The sequence below is a fragment of the Gopherus flavomarginatus genome, chromosome 3 (assembly GCF_025201925.1).
Source record: "Gopherus flavomarginatus isolate rGopFla2 chromosome 3, rGopFla2.mat.asm, whole genome shotgun sequence".
Lineage (NCBI taxonomy): Eukaryota > Metazoa > Chordata > Testudines > Testudinidae > Gopherus > Gopherus flavomarginatus.
This window is the reverse complement of record NC_066619.1, coordinates 244,703,931-244,728,359: the sequence shown is the minus strand read 5'-3', so window position 1 is coordinate 244,728,359 and position 24,429 is coordinate 244,703,931.

Sequence of the window (24,429 nt, the reverse complement as noted above, 5' to 3'; positions counted from 1 at the left end):
ATTTGTATGAGGAGGTGCAGTTCTTCCAAGGTTTGAATGTTGTTTCCTGTTATCCAGGCCTCATAGTTTTTTGCAATGTAGTAGGCGTGTTTGGGAAATGACACCTCTGGTTTCCACTTTTGGGTTCTGAAATGCCGACGGGCATGATCTGGGGTTATCCCCATTCTGTATCTGGCCTTGGTTTGAAAAAGTTTATAGTCATTCATTTGCTGCTTAGGCATTTCAGCTGCCACCTCTGCTAAAGGTCCACTGAGCTGTGACCTCAATTCTACCATGTACTGGTCTTCGGGAATGCTGTACCCAAGACAGGCTCTTTCAAAATTTTCCAAGAAGGCCTCGGTGTCATCACCTGCCTTGTAGGTGGGAAATTTCCTGTGCTGTGGAGCAATAATTGGCGCCGGGTTGTTAGGGTTGGCTGGCACATGCAGCCCAGCTTTTGCCAACTCCAGTTCATGTTTTCTCTGTTTTTCCTTCTCTTCATTCTCTTTTTGTTGTTTTTCCATTTCTTTTTGGTGTTTTTCCATTTCTTTTTGGTGTTTTTCCATGTCTCGGCGGTGGGCCGCCTCTTCTTCTGCTTGTTTCCTTCGGTAGGCCACCTCTTCTTCTTCTAGTTTTCTTTTGTGTGCTGCCTCTTGGGCTGCCTGTTCTCTTTGGAAGGCTGCCAGTTTGATGCTTTCTTCCTTTTCTTTCATCTCCATCTGTCGCCTGTGTTCAGCTTCTTTGAATTGCTCTTCAGCCTCAATTTTTGCCTTAGAAGTCATGATTCCTGTTTTCTTGTGTTGGGGTGCCCTCCGGTGTTTATCTTCTGAACTGCAGGTTCTGTTGCCTCCTGGAGTCAGCCTAGCAACAGTGCCTTTAGCTAATTTTCAATGTTAAGTAAACCTGAAAAACCACTTTATTTGCATTCATATAGTGCTGGAACTTGCCTCCTAATGGGAGGGCTATTGCATGACAAAAGACCCTTAACAGTCTGGTAATGGCTTCTTGCTTAACATGCAAGCCACAAACTGCCAGAGAGAGCAGAAAAAAAAATTCTCTCTGGTTCCCTTTTAAAACCAACTGTTTCTCTCTGCTAAAAAGCCCTTAGCAGAGAAGAGAAAAATATAATATTCCTACTGGCTTCTGGATTCTGTCTATATCCCACCCGCTGCTACACCATATCATAACCTTAGTCCCAGATTTGGACCTTAGCGTCCAAAATATGGGGGTTAGCATGAAAAACCTCCAAGCTTAGTTACCAGCTTGGACCTGGTACCTGCTGCCACCACCCAAAAAATTAGAGTGTTTTGGGGCACTCTGGTCCCCCTGAAAAACCTTCCCTGGGACCCCAAGACCCAAATCCCTTGAGTCTCACAACAAAGGGAAATAATCCTTTTTCCCTTCCCCCCTCCAGGTGCTCCTGAAGAGATACACAGACACAAGCTCTGTGAAACTACACAGAGGGACTCCTCCTCTCTGTTTCCAGTCCTGGAAACAAAAAGTACTTTCCTATTTCCCCAGAGGGAATGCAAAATCAGGCTAGCAATCCAACACACAGATCTCCCCTTGATTTCTTCCTCCCACCAATTCCCTGGTGAGTACAGACTCAATTTCCCTGAAGTAAAGAAAAACTTCAACAGGTCTTAAAAGAAAGCTTTATATAAAAAGAAAGAAAAATACATACAAATGGGCTCTCTGTATTAAGATGATACAACACAGGGTCAATTGCTTAAAAGAATATTGAATAAACAGCCTTATTCAAAAAGAATACAAATCAAAGCACTCCAGCACTTATATTCATGCAAATACCAAAAAAAAGAAACCATAGAACTTACTATCTGATCTCTTTGTTCTTACACTTAGAAACAGAAGACTAGAAAGTAGAAACTACTTCTCCAAAGCTCAGAGAAAGCAGGCAGACAGACAAAAGACTCAGACACAAACTCCCTCCACCCAGAGTTGAAAAAATCCGGTTTCCTGATTGGTCCTCTGGTCAGGTGCTTCAGGTGGAAGAGACATTAACCCTTATCTATCTGTTTATGACATAGCCATGTTAGTCTGGATCTGCAAAAGCAGCAAAGAGTCCTGTGGCACCTTATAGACTAACAGACGTTTTGGAGCATGAGCTTTTGTGGGTGAATACCCACTTCTTCAGATGCATGTAGTGGAAATTTCCAGGGGTAGGTATATATATGCAGGCAAGCTAGAGATAATGAGGTAGTTCGATCAGGGAGGATGAGGCCCTGTTCTGGCAGTTGAGGTGTGAAAACCAAGGGAGGAGAAACTGATTCTGTAATTGGCAAGCCATTCACAGTCTTTGTTTAATCCTGAGCTGATCGTGTCAAATTTGCAGATGAACTGAAGCTCAGCAGTTTCTCTTTGAAGTCTGGTCCTGAAGGTTTTTTGCTGCAGGATGGCCACCTTAAGGTCTCCTATAGTGTGACCAGGGAGGTTGAAGTGTTCTCCTACAGGTTTTTGTATATTGCCATTCCTAATATCTGATTTGTGTCCGTTTATCCTTTTCCATAGCGACTGTCCAGTTTGGCCGATGTACATAGCAGAGGGGCATTGCTGGCATATGATGGCATATATTACATTGGTGGACGTGCAGGTGAATGAACCGGTGATGGTGTGGCTGATCTGGTTAGGTCCTGTGATGGTGTCACTGGTGTAGATATGTGGGCAGAGTTGGCATCGAGGTTTGTTGCATGGATTGGTTCCTGAGCTAGAGTTCCTATGGTGCGGTGTGAACTTACTGGTGAGAATATGTTTCAGGTTGGCAGGTTGTCTGTGGGCGAGGACTGGTCTGCCACCCAAGGCCTGTGAAAGTTTGGTATCATTGTCCAGGATGGGTTGGAGGTCCCTGATGATGCGTTGGAGAAGTTTTAGCTGGGGACTGTATGTGATGGCCAGTGGAGTCTTGTTGGTTTCTTTCTTGGGTTTGTCTTGCAGTAGGAGGCTTCTGGGTACACGTCTGGCTCTGTTGATCTGTTTCCTTATTTCCTTATGTGGGTATTGTAGTTTTGAGAATGCTTGGTGGAGATTTTGTAGGTGTTGGTCTCTGTCTGAGGGGTTAGAGCAGATCAACAGAGCCAGACGTGTACCCAGAAGCCTCCTACTGCAAGACAAACCCAAGAAAGAAACCAACAGGACTCCACTGGCCATCACATACAGTCCCCAGCTAAAACCTCTCCAACGCATCATCAGGGACCTACAACCCATCCTGGACAATGATCCCACACTTTCACAGGCCTTGGGTGGCAGGCCAGTCCTCGCCCACAGGCAAACTGCCAACCTGAAACATATTCTCACCAGTAACTGCACATATTCTCACCAGTAACTGCACACCGCACCATAGTAACTCTAGCTCAGGAACCAATCCTTGCAACAAACCTCGATGCCAACTCTGCCCACATATCTACACCAGCGACACCATCACAGGACCTAACCAGATCAGCCACATCATCACCGGTTCATTCACCTGCACGTCCACCAATGTAATATACGCCATCATATGCCAGCAATGCCCCTCTGCTATGTACATCGGCCAAACTGGACAGTCGCTATGGAAAAGGATAAACGGACACAAATCAGATATTAGGAATGGCAATATACAAAAACCTGTAGGACAGCACTTCAACCTCCCTGGCCACACTATAGCAGACCTTAAGGTGGCCATCCTGCAGCAAAAAACCTTCAGGACCAGACTTCAAAGAGAAACTGCTGAGCTTCAGTTCATCTGCAAATTTGACACGATCAGCTCAGGATTAAACAAAGACTGTGAATGGCTTGCCAATTACAGAACCAGTTTCTCCTCTCTTGGTTTTCACACCTCAACTGCCAGAACAGGGCCTCATCTTCCCTGACTGAATTACCTCATTATCTCTAGCTCGCCTGCATATATATACCTGCCCCTGGAAATTTCCACTACATGCATCTGACAAAGTGGGTATTCACCCACGAAAGCTCATGCTCCAAAACGTCTGTTATCTACAAGGTGCCACAGGACTCTTTGCTGTCTATTTACTTGTTAGCTATAAATGAAATATGATGATTAGTCAGCAGAAGTGAAGTACATAAAAAAGAGATCCCAACATTTGGGGAAAAAAACAAGTCTACTGAATTTTCTTCATTAGAAAAATATGTATTTAGTGATTCTGATACATTAAGCTATACTCCATTTACTTACAAATAAACTTTCCCGAAAAACTTCAAAACCCCAGGAACCACCATACCTAAAATGGTAGGAAACAAAAGATATCATCTCAGCCTAACATTCTTTATTTTCTTTTTTCCATAAAAGGTATAATCTAATAGCTGAACATAATACTTACAAAAAACTGTCAGCCTGACAGATTGTAGGTGACTTGAAAACTTAATGACTCCAGAACATGAAATATGTTTCAGAGAGATGTGAGGAAAGAAAGAAAATATACCTGATGTAGCTGACTGTTCACAGATAGCAAAATTTTCTCACTCTTTGCAGATACTATTTGATTCATTTAAACAACTGAAACACACTGCAAAGAAATGCCCTATCATTTTGGAAGTTAGGCTACTGATTACAGCCGATTCAGGAAAGTATTTCTGTTCAAGAAAATACTTAAGCAACCACATAACTTTTATTGAAGCTGTAGCGAGGCAGTGTGGCTCCCCTCCTCCCCAGGTAGGATCAAGCCCCGTCAGATGCCAAAAGGGGCGGGGCCACTGAGTGGTAGTCCCGCCCCTCAGAGGATCAGGAGGCGCCCCGGAAGTATAAAAGCAGGCCCTCAGCCCTCAATTGGAGCTCTGCTGCTGTCGGGAGCGGACCTGCTAGAGGGTGCTCCTGCCTGGGAAGCTGCGGAGGCTCAGGGCCGTTGCCCTGACTGGCTAGAACTTCCCCGCTATGCCGAGGAGCTGCCGGCGCTACCCCGTCCCTGCTACTACCCCGAGGAACCCCTGGAACAGGCCTGGCCGGACTTTCCTGAGGTACTACCGGATCTACCGCCCAGCCCTGGCTGGGAGGAGCCCATGCTATTAAGCTTCCCAGGGACTGATGGCCCCAATCAGGTAGGACCAGAGGGGGAGATAGGAAGTAGCCCGGGGCAGCTGACCCCCATCAGACTGCAAGTATGCTGGAACCCATGTCAGTGTGTTTCGGTCAGGATTCCCCACTGACCGTGAACGGTGTTAACTGCTGATAGGGCCCTGGGCTGGAACGCAGTGGAGTGGGAGGGCCTGCGTTCCCCCTGCCACCCCTTCAAGGGTGGCAGACTCCCCCTCCCCTGGCCTGAGGAGGCCATCCACGGTGGTTGTCGCTCAGCCTCTGAGTCACAAGGGCCTGAACTAGTGTATCTGTGGGTTTGGTGCCCTGCCCGAACCAAGGGCTGGGCCCCCTTTGACTGTGCCACTGCTCGGTCCTGTCTACGGGGCCCGAGCTGCCCGAACTGATAACTGCTTGGCCCTGAGTTACAAAGGCCTGAGCTAGTGTACCTGTGGGTTTGATGCCCTGCCTGAACCAAGGGCTGGGCCCCCTTTGACTGTTCCACTGCTCGGTCCTGTCTACAGGGCCCGAGCTGCCTGAACTGTTGACCGTTCAACCTCGAGGGCAGAGGCCCTCAGACGACATGGAGCGAGGAGGTGTGGCTCCCCTCCTCCCCAGGGAGGGTCTAGCCCCGGCCGCACACCGTCACAGAAGCCAATTGGATTTTAGCATATTAAAGTTCAGCAAGACTGAAATGATGTCCAGAATAGGGATGGTCCTACGCACGTGTTTAAGTGCTTTCCTGAATGGGCCTTAAATTATTACCTGGTTTTCTGATTATTTATATTTAAAGCCATGCAAGTTTAAATTAATAACATCACCAATCAAAACGGAACCAGATTAATAGGTTTTAAAGACAGAAAGGACTATTAGATCATCTAGTCTTAACTCCAGTATAACAAAGCCCATAGAATGCTGTCAGAATAAAATATGGACAGGAATTCATGGCTGCACAGATGGGGTCAACGAAAGGGATGCTATTGTGAGAAGAAGGTCTGCTGGGAAGAGTGTGGCTCCACCTGAGCAAGAGGAAGAAGCATTGTGAGAGACAGCCCAGGCTAGAGAGTTAAGGGGGTACAGTGGTCCCACTGTTCCGGGCTGCCCCCCAGGGATCCTGTCAACTGGTTGAAAGATTGTATATCAATGGTTCACTGTTAAACTGGGAGGGTGTTCCTAGTGGGGTCCCACAGGAGTCAGTCCTGGGTCTGGTACTACTCAATATTTTCATTAATGACTTGGATAATGAAATAAAGGGTATGGTTATGAAATCTGCAGGTGACACCAAACTGGGAGGGGTTGCAAGTACTTTAGAAGACAGGAGTAGAATTCAAAATATACTTGACTGGTCTGAAATCAACAAGATGAAATTCAACAAAGATAAGTGCCAAATACTACACTTAGGAAGGAAAAATCAAATGCGCAACTACAAAATGGAGAATAGTCTAGGCAGTAGTACTGCTGAAGTGGATCTGAGACTTACAGTGGATCACAAACTAAATAGGAGTCAACAATGTGATGCACTTGTGAAAAAGGCTAATATTCAGGGTGTATTAACAGGAGTGTTGTATGTTAGACATAAGCAGTAATTGTTCCACTCTACTCCACTGGTGAGGGCTCAGCTAGAGTACTGTGTCCAAATCTGGGCACCACACTTTAGGAAACATGTGGACAAATTGTAAAGCTGCAAAAATGATAAAAGGTTTATAAAACCCATCTTTTGAAAAAAGATTTAAAAACTGTACTTATTTAGTCATGAGAAAAGAAAATTATTAGAATATCAGGATTGGAAAGGACCTCAGGAGATCATCTAGTCCAACCCCCCTGCTCAAAGTGGGGCCAATCCTCAGACAGATTTTTGCCCCAGATCCCTAAATAGTCCCCTCAAGGATTGAACTCACAACCTTAGGTTTAGCAGACCAATGCTCAAACCACTGAGCTATCCCTCCCCCCATAGAGAATGTGGAGTGGAGAATGCTTCCTGTGTTTCAAAATATGTTGTCCAGTTCAGTATAGGGAACTTTATCACTGACATCTGAATATTCCCTATAAGTCAGCATCCAGTGAAGATCCACACAATTATTCAAAAGTGGTTTCCTGTCTGCCAGCAGCTTACTAGGGTCATACAAAACCCACCAGGTATTTTAGTAGTGCTTCATTTGTCCAAAACTTTCTTTGATTGACACTCATGCACTGTCAGTGAGTGAGCGAAAAAACTCCATCTTGAAGTTCTTCTCCCATCACCTCATCTCTGCCCTTGTAACAAAAGTGTCTCTTTTCGCTATTTGCACAACAGATGAGCCAGGGAAGGGCAAGAAGGAGTCTTGGACTCAGCTGCCTCCTATCAACCTAGTTGCCAGAGAAGACAGTAGACTCTCCAGGGAAGCCAGGAGCAAAAGCTCCTAAAAATATTAAATGTCAACACCAAGTAAAAAAACCAAAACAAACAAACAAAGAAAAACCACTCCATGACTGGCTGACAGAAAAGTCAGAAGGAGGGAGCAGGCCAAAGGACTAGAGATAAAGCAGAAAGCCAGTGCCTGCAGCCAAAAGCCACAGGAGAGACAGCTCTGCATCTCATTGCCTTTCCCCTTTTCTCACCCTGTTCTGCTTTGCTGCGGGACCCCTGCTCCATATCTCAGTGTCGTCTTCATTCCCACCCTACCAGTAGGCAAAACAAGGAGACAGACTTCACAGTGCTGCATGAGCTAGCAGGATCCAAGTGTGTGGTGCCTTCTCTCTGTGCTACCTGTTGCACAGATTGAGAGGGGTTGGAAGAAATACCAACTCACTGGTGTAGCAGCAGTAGTAATAGCCCCCTGTTTGTGAATATGGGAGTGCAAGAGGAGACATAAGAAACTTAAGGAGCGCTGTAAAAAATAATAAAAAAAGTTGAAGAAGTCTCAACTGCTGTGGGCATCTCCAATGAGCCCCAAAATACTGCAGAAATGGTGAGGTGGGTTTTGGCAGAAGTCCCATTGGATACAATGCATAATATGGTGTGTCAGTTTTGCTGAATTTACCCATTCGTCATCTGTTTGATTTCTGTAATACATGCTAGTGTCTCTGGCTAGAGGATGGCCTTTGAAATTAAACAACGTCTCTCTTGCCTACCAGCCCCAACAAATGCATATAAAAACCAGAGATCCACAACTCCTATCAATCAGTTAAACTACTTTCATACTTCACACACCAACACCAAAGCATCTAAACACTTTGCAAGACTCAATTCAGAGAAGAATTAACCATTCAACTTCAACACAAACATCATTCTACAAATGAATATCCTAAACTTTTTTCCTTAATGACCACTAGTATTTCCTGAGACTCATAACTGCCAAAGCAGCTTTAAGACAGTTGATGCATTATTCTCAGTTCCTATGAATTATAATATAAAGATATATCAAGCTATGCTATTCTACGTATTTCCTTGAAAATCCATTTCTGTTATAGACTGTTTGTTATATATAGGTTTATATTTATAAATGTTTTTGATAGTATGAGAAATATTTGTGGAAAACAGATTTTAAAATGTAACTGATGCCAATAATGTTTTTTATGATTATATACTGAGTAGCAATGTATAAAAAGAGCTTAGCTTGGAAGATAATTTAGCTAAAAAAAGGCACCTGTTATGCAGAACTGAAACACAAACAAAGCAGTATGGAAAACAAAACACAGGAGGGTTTCTGCTTCTGAACAGCTATCATGGCAGTATAGTTTCACCGCTTATGCCCTTTGCCGGCTGTTAATACAGTCATCTCTTTTTATCACACACACAAAAAGAACTTTCTTCATGGTTGTCTGCCGCATGCTCCAAAAAATACACGATGCCTGTGTGACCAGGTGTGCACAACAGGCAGGAGTTAAGAAGGAGCAGTCAGAATGATAACAATTTTTCCTTGATGAGTTCTTGTTATTTTAAGACACACCTGCTCCAAGTCAGCAGGATTTCAGAAGAAAATCAGAAATGTGTTGGATGTGTCCCAGGGCACATAAACGATTGAATTCAATTCTGTCAGCCTGGTGTTCAGAAATTTACAGCAGTGCTGACTGGGCTAAATGCCTTGCCTGCGTAACAGCAGAAGACACAAAGTTGTGTTTTTCAGTGAAATTACATAGCAGAGCACAGGTATACAGGACTCCTCCCACTTCTAGGCATTAACAGTGGACCTGCCCCAGAATAGAAATGCAGAGACTGTTTTAATTTTTATGTCAACTGGCTCAATTGCTGTATAGAGGGTGTGGTAAATGGCAACTGTAAAAACAGAAACTATTGTTTGGAGAGTTCACTTTTAGACTCAGATTTGATTTTCATCATTTGCAACAACATTTGAAAAAAATGTTAAAATGTGGTGGAAAATAAAATGAAAATCTCACTTTCATTTTATAATAGTCACAAAAATTAATTTGTTCTCTCTTGAAAGAATTAGCATATAGATTTGTATTACATCCACTCTTAACATAATTTTAGTCAAATCATTGCAGTAGATCTGCAAGCAAATTTGTTTGTGGAATACATTTTGCTCACCTTGGCCATGGGTGATGTTCTGTGCCACAGCACTCAACATCACCCTAGAAACTACTTAGTAAATGAAAGATGAGATTCTGATGTAATTACATGACCCCAGGAGTCAGGGCCCTAGGTACAGGTCTATGGTGCCTAGGCCTTAATCCTGCTGTGCTTGGGCTATAGTTTAATATGTAAAAGTCTTCCTTTTCCAGAGATTACAAATAGCATTTCTGAGCAAATGAAAAATACATATTTGCAAAGACAAAATGGCTTTGCTCTACTGTTCTGCGTATTTTAAAATATGTTTATTCAAAGCTAATGTAACCCCTCTGTGCCCGCTCTACAGAAGATCTGAGTCTGCAAAAACTCTCAATGGGAGGTTGGGTCTTTAGTGCAAGCTACAGAGATTTAGCTCTGAGGTCCTCCATTCAATCTCCAATGGAGGCCATTACACTTATTCCTTAAAACTACATTCTGCTCACCTTACTTAAAGTAGATGTCTCACTGAAGTCAAGGGCCCTAATAACTTATGAAGCTGTGCTAGTGTAACCCTTTGTGGGATCCTACTTGGCTGCAGAAGTTTGCACTAGCAGGATAGAACTCGCACACGGGAAGGAAGCAGGAGAGGTGTTAGATGGCTTACTGTCACCTTTGCGCCTCCCTTATCCCAGGCTGCTCTGGGGACTGGAGTGGGCCTTGCTCAGATGTCCAGGCTGCTCTGAAGACAGCAGTACACCTCAGAATCTCTGCAGCATTAGGTGCTGCATCTCCACACCTGAGAGGCCTCTCTTACTCTGGCACGTTCTCCTGCCCTCAGCATACCTCTTAGGCCAGGACTTGAGAGAGGGTCCTTGGAAGGCTCTCTTCTGCAGTTCTTGTAAAGGGGAAATCCTCACTTGGCCAGATGCAGAGATGTATGGGCCCATTTATGCCTCTTGAGGTCCTTTAACTGGTGTACAGGGATCAAAGTAGGAGTGAGCTGCCCATCTCTAGACTTCACGGTTACAAAAGAGAAGTCTGAAAACACAACCAGAGTGTAACCAACGCAGTGATGTAATTTGAAACTGCGGACAGCCTGAAGAAATGGCTCTGAGAAGTGTGAACTGCCTAGAGTTGCCAACTTTCTAATTGCACAGAACCGGAAATCCTTGCATTGCCCCTTGCCCCACCCCTTCTCTGAGGGCCCACCCCTGCCCCATCTCTTCCCTCAAGGCCCCATACTCAACTCACTCTAGTCCTCCTCCAACTATCGTTCACTCTTCCCCACCCTCACTCACCTTTGTTAGGCTGGGGCAAGGGGTTGGAGTGTGGGAAATGGGGAGGGATCCAGCTTGGGGTGCAGGTTCTGGGGTGGGCCAGAAATGAGGGATTCAGGCTGGGGGTGAGGGCACTGGGTGGAGATTTGGAGTGCAGGAAGGGGCTCTGGGCTGGGGCCAAGGGGTTTGGAGTGTGATCCAGGCTGTGGCAGGGGGTTGAGGTGCAGGGTGGGGGGCTCTGAGAGGGAGTTTGGGTGCAGGAGGGGGCTCAGGGCTGGGCTAGGGAGCTGGGATGTGTTAGGGCGTGCAGGCTCTGGGAGGGAGTTTGGATGCAGGAGGGGGTTCCAATCCGGGGCAGGAGGTTGGGGTGCAGGTGGGGGTGAGGGGTCTGGGAGGGAGTTAGGGTGTGGAAGGGTTCTGACCTGGGTTGGGGTACAGGCTCCTGACAGGCGGTTCTTACCTCAAGTGCTCCCAGTCAGCAAAACAGTAGGGCTAAGGCAGGCTCCCTGCTTGCCTTGGCTCTGTGCTGCTCCCGGGAAGCAGCTGGCAAGTCTGGCCCCTAGCTGGAGGTGCAGCCAGACAGCTCTGCATGGTGTGTGCTGCCTGTGCCCACAGGCACCGCCCCCACATTTCTGATTGGGCACAGTTTTCAGCCAATGGGAGCTGTAGAGCTGGCGCTGGGGCAGCACATGGAGCTTCCCTGATCTCCCCAGCCACTTCTGGGGAGCTGCGCAGAGCCAGTGCAGGCAGGGAGCCTGCCTTAGCCCTGCTGTACCACCGACCAGACTCTTAATGGTTCGGTCATCAGTCCTGGCAACCCTAGAACTGCCCCATGCCTCTCAATGAGGTGTTAACACCAACACCCACCATCAACAGAGGACTGTGTGTGCGCAGCGGGAGGAGATAACTCCTCTGGGGCTGACCCACCATCCACATACATCTCAACTGCTGGGCTAAAAACTGCCCTGCTACTGCCCATGCCTCTCTGGAAAACAGAGGAAATTCCTGTTGGTGCATCCAATAACCTAAAAAGAAAAGGGACCCCTGCTGCCACATAAAGAAATGAAGAGAGAGGCCTCATCTGCATCTCTAGTAAGGCCATGCAGCCCCACTACCACTGTAACTCCAGTTGGGGTCATAGGCCAAGGACTATGGCATGGGGTTGGGACCATAGTGCTGGAGTCAAAGGAGGACTCTTGTAAATTACCTGATCCTGCATGGAGCTCTGAGCAGACAGACTTCAGCACCTCTGTGTAGGTCCTTCCAGGCCTAAGTGACCCAAAGGAAAGCAAAGTCTGTTCCAAAACCAAGTACACAAAGAGAAAAGCTCTCTTCCAATATGGTGTAACTCTGTATTACATAAGGATAGAAAGATACAATTGGTCAAATATACCTCTGAGTTACTGTGTAACTCACGGCAGAAATCAGTCCTATGACTGGGAATTTTGGTGGATAAGTTTTAACATAATCAGCCAAATTCTCCCTTTAGTATATTTTTGATTTATGATGAGAGGCTGAGGGAAATGGGATTGTTTAGTCGGCAGAAGAGACGAATGAGGGGGGATTTGATAGCTGCTTTCAACTACCTGAAAGGGGGTTCCAAAGAGGATGGATCTAGACTGTTATCAGTGGTACCAGATGACAGAACAAGGAGTAATGGTCTCAAGTTGCATTCAAGGAGGTTTAGGTTGGATATTAGGAAAAAAATTTTCACTAGGAGGGTGGAGAAGCACTGGAATCAGTTATCTAAGAAGATGGTAGAATCTCTTTCCTTAGAGATTTTTAAGGTCAGGCTTGACAAAGCCCTGGCTGGGAGGATTTAGTTGGGAACTGGTCCTGCTTCGAGCAGGAGGTTGGACTAGATGACCTCCTGAGGTCCCTTCCAATACTGATATTCTATGATTCTATTATTTATGCAACTCCTATTGCCTTCAGTTCATTGGAAGCTTCTGCCACACATCCTAGGGCAAAATTTGGCCCATACATAAAAATAAAATACAATATTTCAACTTTGAAGATAGTAAAAACAAATATAAAAAGAAAAAAATGCAGTTAAGGAACTATATAGTGCATGCCTTTGTAAATTATTACTGTACTGCCATTTCCTTAATAAAGTAGCCAATGTGGAAAATAAAAACTTAATTACAACCAATGAAACAGAGAAATACACGTTTCTTAATGAATTACTTCCAATAATGCTTTTTTAATTGTAAACAGTAAACTAATACACTCTTAAATTTCCCAGTATTCTTCATACATTCAGCTCTGTCAGCCTCAGTGTTATTGGCTTTTTGTTTGTTTGTTTGTTTGTTTTTTTATCCATTAGGAATCAAAATAGAGTATCTGTTTCAAATTACTGGCAACAGGTGGAGGTAAATCTTTGTGCTGAACAATTTTTGCTACAAAATATGGTCTCTCAAACATATTTCATACACATAACGTACTTTAAAATAATGACCCTGATATTTTTGAATGAAAAAAAAATCTCTAGTAAATTATTATTACTCTAATTGTTTCTCAGTATTTTATTCATGGCAGTAACCTCAGTTGGTCAATATGGTGTTTCTAGAGCTATGCCTGCTTAGCATCAGTGCAAAATACTCAGTAAGGGTAATGCCATTTCCCTGGGAATGTTTGGTAATATTCAGGGGGATTTTCCCCTCAGCTGTGGACAAATCTACAGGACTATGCAAAATGTGTGTGAGTGAACCAAGGGGATCTTATGCCCCTTTGTTGTCTTTATCATACATATACAGTCATCTGCATTTTGTGAAAATATTTAAACAGTTACATTTGTTTGAGAAGCAAATGATGCTGTCTAGTTAAATGTCTAATTTCATGACAGTGTGCAGGCATATCAATATTGTAACCAACCCTACTGTAGGGAGCTGCTGAGAATGTTGCAGTATTCCAGTATGCTGACTGTACTTAGAGACACTTAAACGGTAGAATCACCAGGCTGTAGCCCTCAGAGAGTACTTGCAGATTTTGAGTTATGCAGAATGCCTCTGCTCGGGTTGCCAGAAATAAAGTGGTGAAAACAGTGTAGATACACGTTGCTTTAACAGTTTCAAAAAGATAAACCTAGTGGTTCCCAAGCCAGAGGTTGTAACTCACCCCAGTCAGTGTTTGCCACTGTAGACATCTTACTTTGAGTCTCACAGTACATGGTGTTCTCAAAGCCCCCGTGTCATGGTATAATTCCCCACCTGAACCTTAGCATCCAAAAGATGGGGTACCAGCATGAATTCCTCTAAGCTCAGTTACCAGCTTAGAACCTGTAGTGCTGCCACCAACCAGGAATTCCAGTGCCTGGTACACTCTGGTCCCCACAAAACCTTGCCCGGGGACCCCCAAGACCCAGTCCCTCTGGATCTTAACACAAGGAAAGTAAACCCTTTCCCTTACCGTTGCCTCTCCCAGGCTTCCCCTCCCTGAGTTACCCTGGAAGATTACTGTGTGATTCAAACTCCTTGAATCACAAAACAGAAAGGACAATTCACCTTCCCCCCTCCTTCTCCTTCCCCCTCCCAAACTCTTCCTGAGAGAAAGTAATCCTGGCACAGAGAGAAATCAGCCTCTCTCTCCCTCTTCCCTCCTTTCTCCCCACCAATTCCCCGGTGAATCCAGACCCAGTCCCCTGGGGTCTCACCAGAATAAAAAAAAATAGGTTCTTAAACAAGAAAAGCTTGTAATTAAAGAAAGAAAAAACAGTAAAAATTATCTTTGTAAATTTTAAAAAAATGGAATAGGTACAGGGTCTTTCAGCTGTAGACACTGGGAACACCCTCCCAGCCTAAGTATACAAGTACAAATTAAAATCTTTTCAGCAAAATACCAATTTGAACTTCTTCCAACCAAATACACATTTGCAAATAAAGAAAACAACCATAAGCCTAACTCCCTTTATCTACCTAGTACTCACTAGTCTGAACTTATAAGAGCCTGTATTGGAGAGAAACCTGGTTGCACATCTGATCCCTCTGAGCCCCCAGAGTGAACAACAACCAAAACTAACAGCACAGCACAAAATCTTCCCTCCCACAAGATTTGAAAGTATCCTGTCCTTTGATTGGTCCTCTGGTCAGGTGACAGCCAGGCTCACTGTTCTTGTTAACCCTTTCCAGGCAAAGAGATATGAAGCACTTTTGTTCTATTAACTCTTACTTATCTGTTTATGACACCCCGTCTGCTGGAGTCAAAAGATTGCCATTACGGCAAGAATTAGGGTCATCAGGCATCTGTTTTTTGACTGGAATGCCTTGTTGAAAAGGGACCCTGGTGGCTCCGGTTGGCACCACCGAATGGGCCATTAAAAGTCTGGTCGGTGGCGGTCCAGGGCTAAGGGAGCTCCCAGTCTGCCCTAGCTCTGTGCAGCTCCCAGAAGCGGCCACCAGGTCCTGGCGGCCCCTAAGCACATTGGAGGCTAGGGAGGCTCTGCGTACTGCCCCGCCCCGAAGGACGGCTCTGCAGCTCCCATGGGCTGGGAACCGCAACCATTGGGTGCTGTGGGGGCAGCACCTGCAGGCATGAGATCTGCATTCAGAGCCTCCCTGGCTACCCATGCACCTAGGGGCTGCAGGAATCTGGCATTCGCTTCCTGAGAGCTGCACCCCCTCCCACACCTCAACCCCCTGCCCCAAACTGGAGTCCCCTCCTGCACCCAAACTCCCTCCCAGAGCTGTAGCCTACACACATCCCCACACCTCAACCCCCTGCCTCAGCCCTGAACCCCTTCCTGCACCCTCATCCTCAGCCCCAACCCAGAACCCACACCCTCAGCCAGAGCGCACACCTCCTCCCACACCCCAACCACCTGCCCTAACCCGGAGCTCATTCCTGCACTCCAAACCCCTCTTTCTCAGCCCCACCTCAGAGCCCACACTGCCAGCTGTATCCCTCACCCCGCCACACCCCAGTCCTCTGCCCCAGCCTGGTGAAAGTGAGTGAGGGTGGTGGAGAGCGGGCGACGGAGGGAGGCGGATGGATCTAGCAGGGGCAGGGCCTCGGAGAAGGGGAAGGGCATGGACAGGGCCTCGGAAAAGGGGTGAGGATGGAGGGCAGGGCAGCGGTGTTTGGTTTTGTGCGATTAGAAAGTTGGCAACCCTAATAAGAATCTCAGCTTTCATTAGAAATAAAAATAGAAATAAATAATTAAATACATAATTAAATAGAAGTAAATATGAAGCAAGTGTCACCTGGCACACTTCCATACTCTTATTTTCTCCAGATGGGCAAACCTGACTGACTTGCTGAAGAGGGGTGGGTCATAAATGGGTGTTAGTTGCTAGGTACCACATGCCTGGGCAATTGGACTGGCCCTTATTTTCTGGGACTCTCCATGGGCATGGGGCCTATGCCCAGACAGACAGGTGTGAGTCACAGCTGGATCTCTGCAAAGAGTAAACAGCTTTTCCCCCCACCTAAGTAACCATGCAACACATAGGAGAAAATGAGGCACACACAATATTCATCCAAAACATGAAAAATTCCCACGCCATCACATCTCTTCCCCCTTCAAGCCAGTGACCTGTGTAAGTTTGTATCCACCAATATTATGCATAGATGCCACAGCATCTTTCCCATTTCCTTGGCAGTTTTCCTACCAGGCACTTTCAAGATTCCTTTAGCACCCTTGCTAATCCATCACAATTACAGTTTAAGTGCATGAGCCTCTACTGCATGAGATAAAAGCCATATGGCTGTTAGCTAACATTTTAGAGCAAACTCATAACTCTCTCTCTCGCTCATATACATCTCGGTGCCACAAAATAGTGACAAAATACTACTCCCAGGGTTAGAAATACTTTTTTTGTAAATGAATGTTCAATATATCTCAGTTTACTTGGGAGACACATTCAAGCTGGCATAACCACATGACTTTATAAGGGTGCGGTAACATATATCCTGCCTGACACACATTTTAAGAACATACTTGAGCACATGTTTGTAATTATGCATGTTACTCATCTATGCATCACTCCATAATATTAATGATCAGTGAGTTATGAGTTTTCCTGTGATACATTACATGTCAAACTAATTCATCTTTATTTCTTCACAACTAGCATTGGGGTGCTCTTAGCTGATGTAGTTTCAGGTATCGTGGTCTTTCCACTCAGTTACTTAGTAGAGAGCTGCTGAATGGGAACAGGGAGATGACAATTGACTGGGAACTCCATAGACCCAGATCTATGGAGTCTTGACAGTGCCCTCTCCCCTAGAGGTATCCTTGGGGTGGTGCTCAGAATAGTTTTGTGGAATACTTTGAGTAGAGCAGGCATACAAACATTTTCTTCTGGTTCCCCAGAACACTTCTCTGGGCCATACCCTTTCCTGTTTATTAGGTACCAAAGTTTGCCTCACTTAATCCTGGAATCTAGGACCTCATTGACAATGCACTCTTCATGCCCTTGCATGTGTACTGGTGGAGAAGGTGGTTGATTCTCATGAGGGAAGGGATTTTCTGTATATGGTTTTAGCAACAAAACATTGAAAACCAGATGGATACTGAGGGATTGAGACAGGTGGAGGTCGAGGATGCCTGGGTTGATCTGTCATTCGATTTTCTAGGGTTTCCAGAACTGGTAGTCTAGTTTGCAGGAAGGTCTAGCTGTACAAAAATGTTCTTCTGAGTGCCACACATTATCACCCACTAAAGAAGAGAGACCTGGTTGATGACAGTGGTGTGCAAACCTTTTATAATACAGATTTGCTTTTTCAAGATGATTCACCATTCAGTCTCTCCTGGGTCTGATGGATCTCTTAAACCCAGTCCAACACTGCTGGGTAGGAGGAGGATGCAAATGTGCATATGGTAATAATGAGGACCTGATGGTAGTTGGGGTAGCATCATAGTCACTGCTCTAAGTGTGGTCATTGGTTTGATGATATTATGCAGAGGAAGAGTATATGTGGACCCCCAGAATTTGCAGTGCCTCCTGCCAGAAACAAGAGATGAATTGCAGCCCACGATCAGAGACAATGTGACCTCAGAGGCCATGGAGATGGATTATAGAGATTATCCAAACAGCCCAGTGGCTGTTTCTTTGGATGAAGGTAGGTAGGCTGTCATAAACAGATAGCTAAGGGTTAATGTCTCTTTCACCTGAAGCACCTGACCAGAGGACCAATCAGGAAACGGGATTTTTCAACTTTGGGTGGAGGGAAGTTTGTGTCTAAGTCTTTGTGTCTGTCTGCCTGCTTTCTCTGAGCTTTGGAAAAGTAGTTCTACTTTCTAGTCTTCTGTTTCTAAGTGTAAGGACAAAGAGATCAGATAGTAAGTTCTATGGTTTCTTTTCTTTGGTATTTGCATGAATATAAGTGCTGGAGTGCTTTGATTTGTATTCTTTTTGAATAAGGCTGTTTATTCAATATTCTTTTAAGCAATTGACCCTGTGTTGTATCATCTTAATACAGAGAGAACATTTGTATGTAATTTTCTTTCTTTTTATATAAAGCTTTCTTTTAAGACCCGTTGAAGTTTTTCTTTACTTCAGGGAAATTGAGTCTGTACTCACCAGGGAATTGGTGGGAGGAAGGAATCGGGGAGATCTGTGTGTTGGATTGCTAGCCTGATTTTGCATTCCCTCTGGGGGAATAGGAAAGTACTTTTTGTTTCCAGGATTGGGAACAGAGAGGGAGATTCACTCTGTTTGGATTCACAGAGCTTGTGTCTGTGTATCTCTCCAGGAGCACCTGGAGGGGGGAAGGGAAAAAGGATTATTTCCCTTTGTTGTGAGACTCAAGGGATTTGGGTCTTGGGGTCCCCAGGGAAGGTTTTTCAGGGGGACCAGAGTGCCCCAAAACACTCTAATTTTTTGGGTGGTGGCAGCAGGTACCAGGTCCAAGCAGGTAACTAAGCTTGGAGGATTTCATGCTAACCCCCATATTTTGGACGCTAAGGTCCAAATCTGGGACTAAGGTTATGACATAGGCAGAGGGAACAAAATAGCTTATTTTTGTAAGATGATGCATGAGTATCAAGACTGTTATAGACCTATTAGAGTCTGACAATTCTACAATAAAATCTAATGTAATAGCTGCCCAGGCCTAGGTGTAGTTTCCACGGGCTAAAGGGTTTACCAGGTGGTGTCTTGGCATGAATGCACAAATTACAGGAAGCAAAAAATAACTATGTTATAGAATGTATTCATGGCCATGAGAAGAAATGGGATACAAAACATTGGGTTTTGAATAGTCACTGAGGACCCACTCGCGGGAAGTGGTGACATAGTTGTACTGGGAACCGGAGATAACATAGATACAGCCCTTCACAAATGTTACTCCCTTCCGAGTTTCATGTGGCTTTAGTTTGGCTAAATCATCAGAAGGTATTCCCTAAGCAGAAGCAGAATGAATTAAAGAAAATAAATCCTGCCGGACAGCGCCATTCAGGAAATTACAGGTTTTAATTATATGAGATGATTTCTGGTTCTTCTTCTCCTTTTGGAATAAGGCACTGGCTTTGCCATTTCTGATTCCAAGATGGTAGGAGATACAAAATTGAACAAGGCCCACCAAAGTTGCTGCTTCAATGCTCTAGCCTTGTCCAAGTGCTCTAAATTTTTATTGTCAGTAAAAACCTGGACTGGATCCTGGAACCACTCAAGATAGTGACATCATTCCTCAAAGGCTGTTTTGATGGCTAGAAGTGCTTTTGTCCAGGATGTCATAGTTCTACTCCACTGGAGTGATAAGAGTAATAGGCCCAGGGATGTAAAATCTACTTGGCCCTGTGCCTTTGCAAGAGTACCCCTCCTCTTCTTTGGAGGTGAGCTGCTGGTGGGCTAGGTCTATCTGAATTGGTTTGATAAGCAGGGCACACACTGATGGACCTGCACAGGTACAAGCTGGCTAGAGGGACCCCTTTTTCCTCTCTCTCCTTCTCACAATCATTCACTGATTTGGATAGCAAGGTTGACAAAAGCGTCCGGTCTGCAGGATTCTCTGTCCAGACCATAATTTCCTCCCTCAGGCCTTCAGAATTGGTATCATTGTGCTGCATCATTCCATTCTGCGTCTTCAATAAGCTGGCAGAAGTGTACCATGTAAGAGGTAATGGTGCCCTGTCCTTGCTGAAGCTTCCTTAAAGCAGCTTTTGCTGAGTGGGAATGATGAGAGTTTTTATAAATTGAATTAAATATATCAATTGAAGAAAAGCATTTTAGTTTGACAATGCTGAAAATGATTGGCCCAGTCCAACACTTCTCCAGATATTAGACTAATCCCCAGGCTTATTTTGGCCTGGTCAGAATTGTAGGCCTGGGGACAGAGGAAGAACTGGAGACGTTATTGATATATAAACCCTGGAAATGCTGACAATTACCATTAAACTGTTCCAGCAAGGGTATCGAGGGACCCTGCTTGGGGTGGATACTGTAGCTTGTGCCCTCGAAGTTGACTCACATGCTCCCACAACAGCTGATTCTCAGAGGTCAATTGCACAATATGAGTCTGTAGTGCTTGGTTGTCTGTCTGGAGGCTGGCAACCCACTTTAACAAGCCAAGTTCTTCACAGAGTCAAGGTTGACTGAGCGGCTCCATCCTTTTTTCTTTCTCTGGGCCCACTTTTTGGAGTAGTGGTCTGCACAAACTGTTGAGGCCAGGTTGTAGGCTGCCATGTCTAGTGGTTAGAGCAGGAGCCAGTGGCCACGCCAAGGGTCAGAACTGGAGTTAAAGTCAGAAAGCCAAGCTAACAGTCAGTGCCAGAATAAGAGAGTCAGGCCAAGGGTCAGAGTCGAAGACCAGGGATAATGATCAGGAACAAGGCAGGAAAACGAGAACCAGGAGTCAGGTTAGTAGGCAATATCAAATGTAGTAGCCAGGTAGAGCCCAGTTATACAGACAACATCCTATGCCTCTCACTGGGTTTAAATAGGAAGACTTGATCAATCAGAAATCCTGGTGTTCCTTCAGAAAGGCCTTGGGGAGGCATCTCCACTCAGTCAGGTAGTAGTGAGCCACTAGACTGGAATAAGGAAGTGACAGTTGACTGCAAACACCATGAACCCAGTTTTGAGACCCAGGGGGTCATGACATAAACTTTAATCACAGCCAATATGTTTCCACAAAACAGAAACAGCCTCTTTGACAGAAAAAAGTTTCAGCAATTTTTTTCAATCAGCTCTAGTGGTGATAAAAAGTGGGGGAACAGAGAGTTTAGATTTTTGGGGGGTGGGGGCAGAAACAGATGATACAAATTCATGTACATTTTGCCTAGATAATATTGTGATGAGCGCCCTGGACAAAAAGTCACTCCATTTCATTACCTAATGATTGTGGTATTGCAGGATGAACTTCATCTGGTATTGGTTTATTCCTGTTTATTATGTTTCTCATGTTTGAGCACAGTTACTGCAGCAAATAACTGGAAGTTACCTTTTCCCCCAGTTTACAAGTCCATGGTAGGTTTGGTGTTTTTCAGCATTGTTTCCTATACACTTTTATTATGCTAATTTTCAAAAACAACTAGAAGGCCAATTTCAAATGACTGAATTTTGTGAATTAACTTGTAAATTATCAGACATAATTGACAAAGGCAATGATAATACATCAGAAAATTCATTCTCTTCATTTATTTGATAACTAGAGTTTAATTTTACTTATTTATAGTACTTCATAATGTACTTCAGCGTATTTAGTGAAAATTATGAAGGATGAGTACTGTGAGACTTCTAAACAGCACTCTACTATTAAATCTTTTCAGGGAAGTGAGACAAGAGAATATTTTTGGCACTAGGTTCATCTGTGTTTCATCACTGGCCCAGCAGTTACAGTGTTAGCAGCAGGAGTGGGCAACACTGAAAAATATTTCCTGCATACTTATCTAATCAGGGAAGAGAAATAACACAAGATTTCACCTGACATAGCTACCCAAGAGCTTGAAGAGTGAATATTGAATATCAGATACACACAGCCAACTCCTCACAATTAATCCAGAGAGTTAAACAAAAACATTTATTGAACATTTCCAGATATCAAATTCAAGAAAATCACTATCTGCTCATTATAGACACCTTCAATCTGATCTGCTCTGACATATCATTATGCCCACACAGAGACCCATTGAGGTCAATGGGTGCCCAGCTAGGCTCAGGCATGTATTTTCGTGCATCAGATTGCAGGATTGGGGCTTTAGTTTAATGAATACTTTGCTAGTTTAAGAGCCTCCCAATAAGTAGAAACTGGAAGTATCAGCAAAGATGTTCGGGGAAGCTTCCACACTGCCTGCCCAACTGGGTCAAATTTTGCTCTCAGTTACAGCCGTGCCACTCCATCAGGCAACATTCAATGGTTCCTAAAACTCCCAGCTAGAAACTTTTTATTTGCTTTCAGATTTATTTGTTTCCTTTCTAAATCATTATTCAATCCAAGGAACCAGTCTTCCACTTCTTTCAATATCCTTAGATATGATACGCCTGTGGAAAAAATTGTCAAAGGCTTTCTCAACATATCAGTTTAAATTCCTCTCCTCACTTGACTACCTGTAGTGATGTCCTTAAAGAATTCCAAAAAGTGAGCAATGAATGACCTTCCTTTCCTGAATCTGTATTGGCTATTTTTAATCAAGCTGGGCTTCTCAAAGTATTTCCTCATTTGATCTCCCGAAATAGTTTCTAAGACTTCCCCCATAGCTGAAGATAAAGGTAAATAGCAGAAATCTCCTGGTGTGCTCCTAAGGCTTATCTTCAATTAGTGCTTTATATTGGTCATATTCAGTATCTTCAGGATTCATTCCTAACTGAGAACACCTGCAAAAATTCCTTTTGAAACTTCACTAATTTATCTGAGCCTTAAAATATGTTTCTTTTCTGAAAAGTGACTACATAAAAATGGCACTTTCTTAATTCAAGAAATCTGCTCCATGAGAGTTATCAGTTATCCCTGAAGATTTTAATGACAAAAAGTAAATTGCTACAAGTTTTCCCTCATTTGCATTTCCCCCAATGCAACTGAAACAGTTAAGTGGATTTAAAGTACATGCATGGTTTAAAAATTTAAATAGGATCAAATATGCACTCACACTTAGGATGTTTATCTAAATCAAATGTCCATACCTTCTGAAGTTTGGTCAACATTAATTTCAACCCTGCTTGTAAACTATTTCCTAAAAAGCTGTCTAAGATTGCTTCAGATATTTTTGCTTGTTCAACACATTTTTCAGTGGAATGAAATAAAAATATCAAGAAATCTAAGTCCTGCTCTGCACTACAATGTTAGGTTGATTTACACTGCTTTGCTTTTACCTAGTTGCTCATGTGTCTACACTCAAATTTGCCTCCCACCAATGTAAGTGCCCTGTTACCGCAACAGTAACACCATCTCCCTGAATGGCATTGAGCCACGGTTGACATACTGTGCTCAACACAGTGCAAGTGTAGATGCTGCATGACCTATGTCAGCCTGAAAAGTTCTCCAGCAGCTATCCTACAATGCCCAACCCTGACTGCTCTGGTTACAACTGTGAACTCCACTGTCCCAGGGTCACAGAGACCAGAAGCTGCCTCCATTTTAAAAATCCTGCATATTTTTTAAATGACTTTTCCTGATTGCCCAGCTTGTGGAGCACACCTAGCAGCTCTCCTTGTGTGCAACTGTCTAATCAACCATGTGGGCTACACACTCTAAAAGCACTCATGCTTGGAGTAGATAGGAAGTATTTGGTCTCCTGGGCCTGTGGTGAGAAAAGGCTGTGCAAGCACAGCTACAGAGCAATTGTAGAAAAGTGGACATCCATAAGCCAATTGCACTGGATATCAAAGTGATGAGGTATGACAGGAATCAGGAGCAGTGTTATGTGCAAGTGAAGGCACTATGGCAAGCATATCAGAAGGCCAAGACCATCAGTTGATCTGGTGCGGAGTCCCAGACCTGCAGCTTTTACAAACAACTACAGACCATACTTGGTGGAGATCTCACCAGCACTCTGCAGAACACTGTAGCTACCTCTGAGATCTCTGAGACATAGACCCCTACCATGAACAAAGAGGAGGAGGAAGATTGGGTGATATGAGACCAGAGAATCCAGCTATGTCGCATCCAGGACCTGTTCAAGACTATACTGCAGTCTAGTCAGTCTTGGCTGCTGAGTTTAATGTATGGATGGTGCCCAACCACAGCTTAGCAGGACACAAGTATCAACTTCTCATGGTTTTACTCATCCTAAAGGTATCAGTACAAAAACAGAGCTACAGTTTTTATCTGCTTTTCATTCCCCTGTACAGTTAGGTGAGGGGTGGGGAGCATGTGAAGCATTTTATTTATGTACACAGTGATGTTCCTTGAATCCTTCTGAGAGATCATAATGAAATTTTCCTGGAGCTACTCTGTAATCCTCTCCCAAAGGTTTCTGAGATGGCAGCCTTATTTCTTCCTCTGTGGTAGGATATTTTCCCATGCCACTCCACAATGACTTCAGCAGGCACTGTTTCAATTATCAGGCTAGTGACATAGGGGTCCCTGCAGCTTCAGGATCCAACAGCAGCTGTGATCTCTGTGCATTTGTTACACTCTGGAGTGAGAGATCAGCTAAAATCATCACTACCTGTGGAAAATAGTGCCACTACTCAGTATCTTTGACCTGTGTTCATATACATGGAAATTGGGGCCAAAATGTTATTGTTTCTTGAAGACAAACCATTCTCTCTTAATTCCTCTCC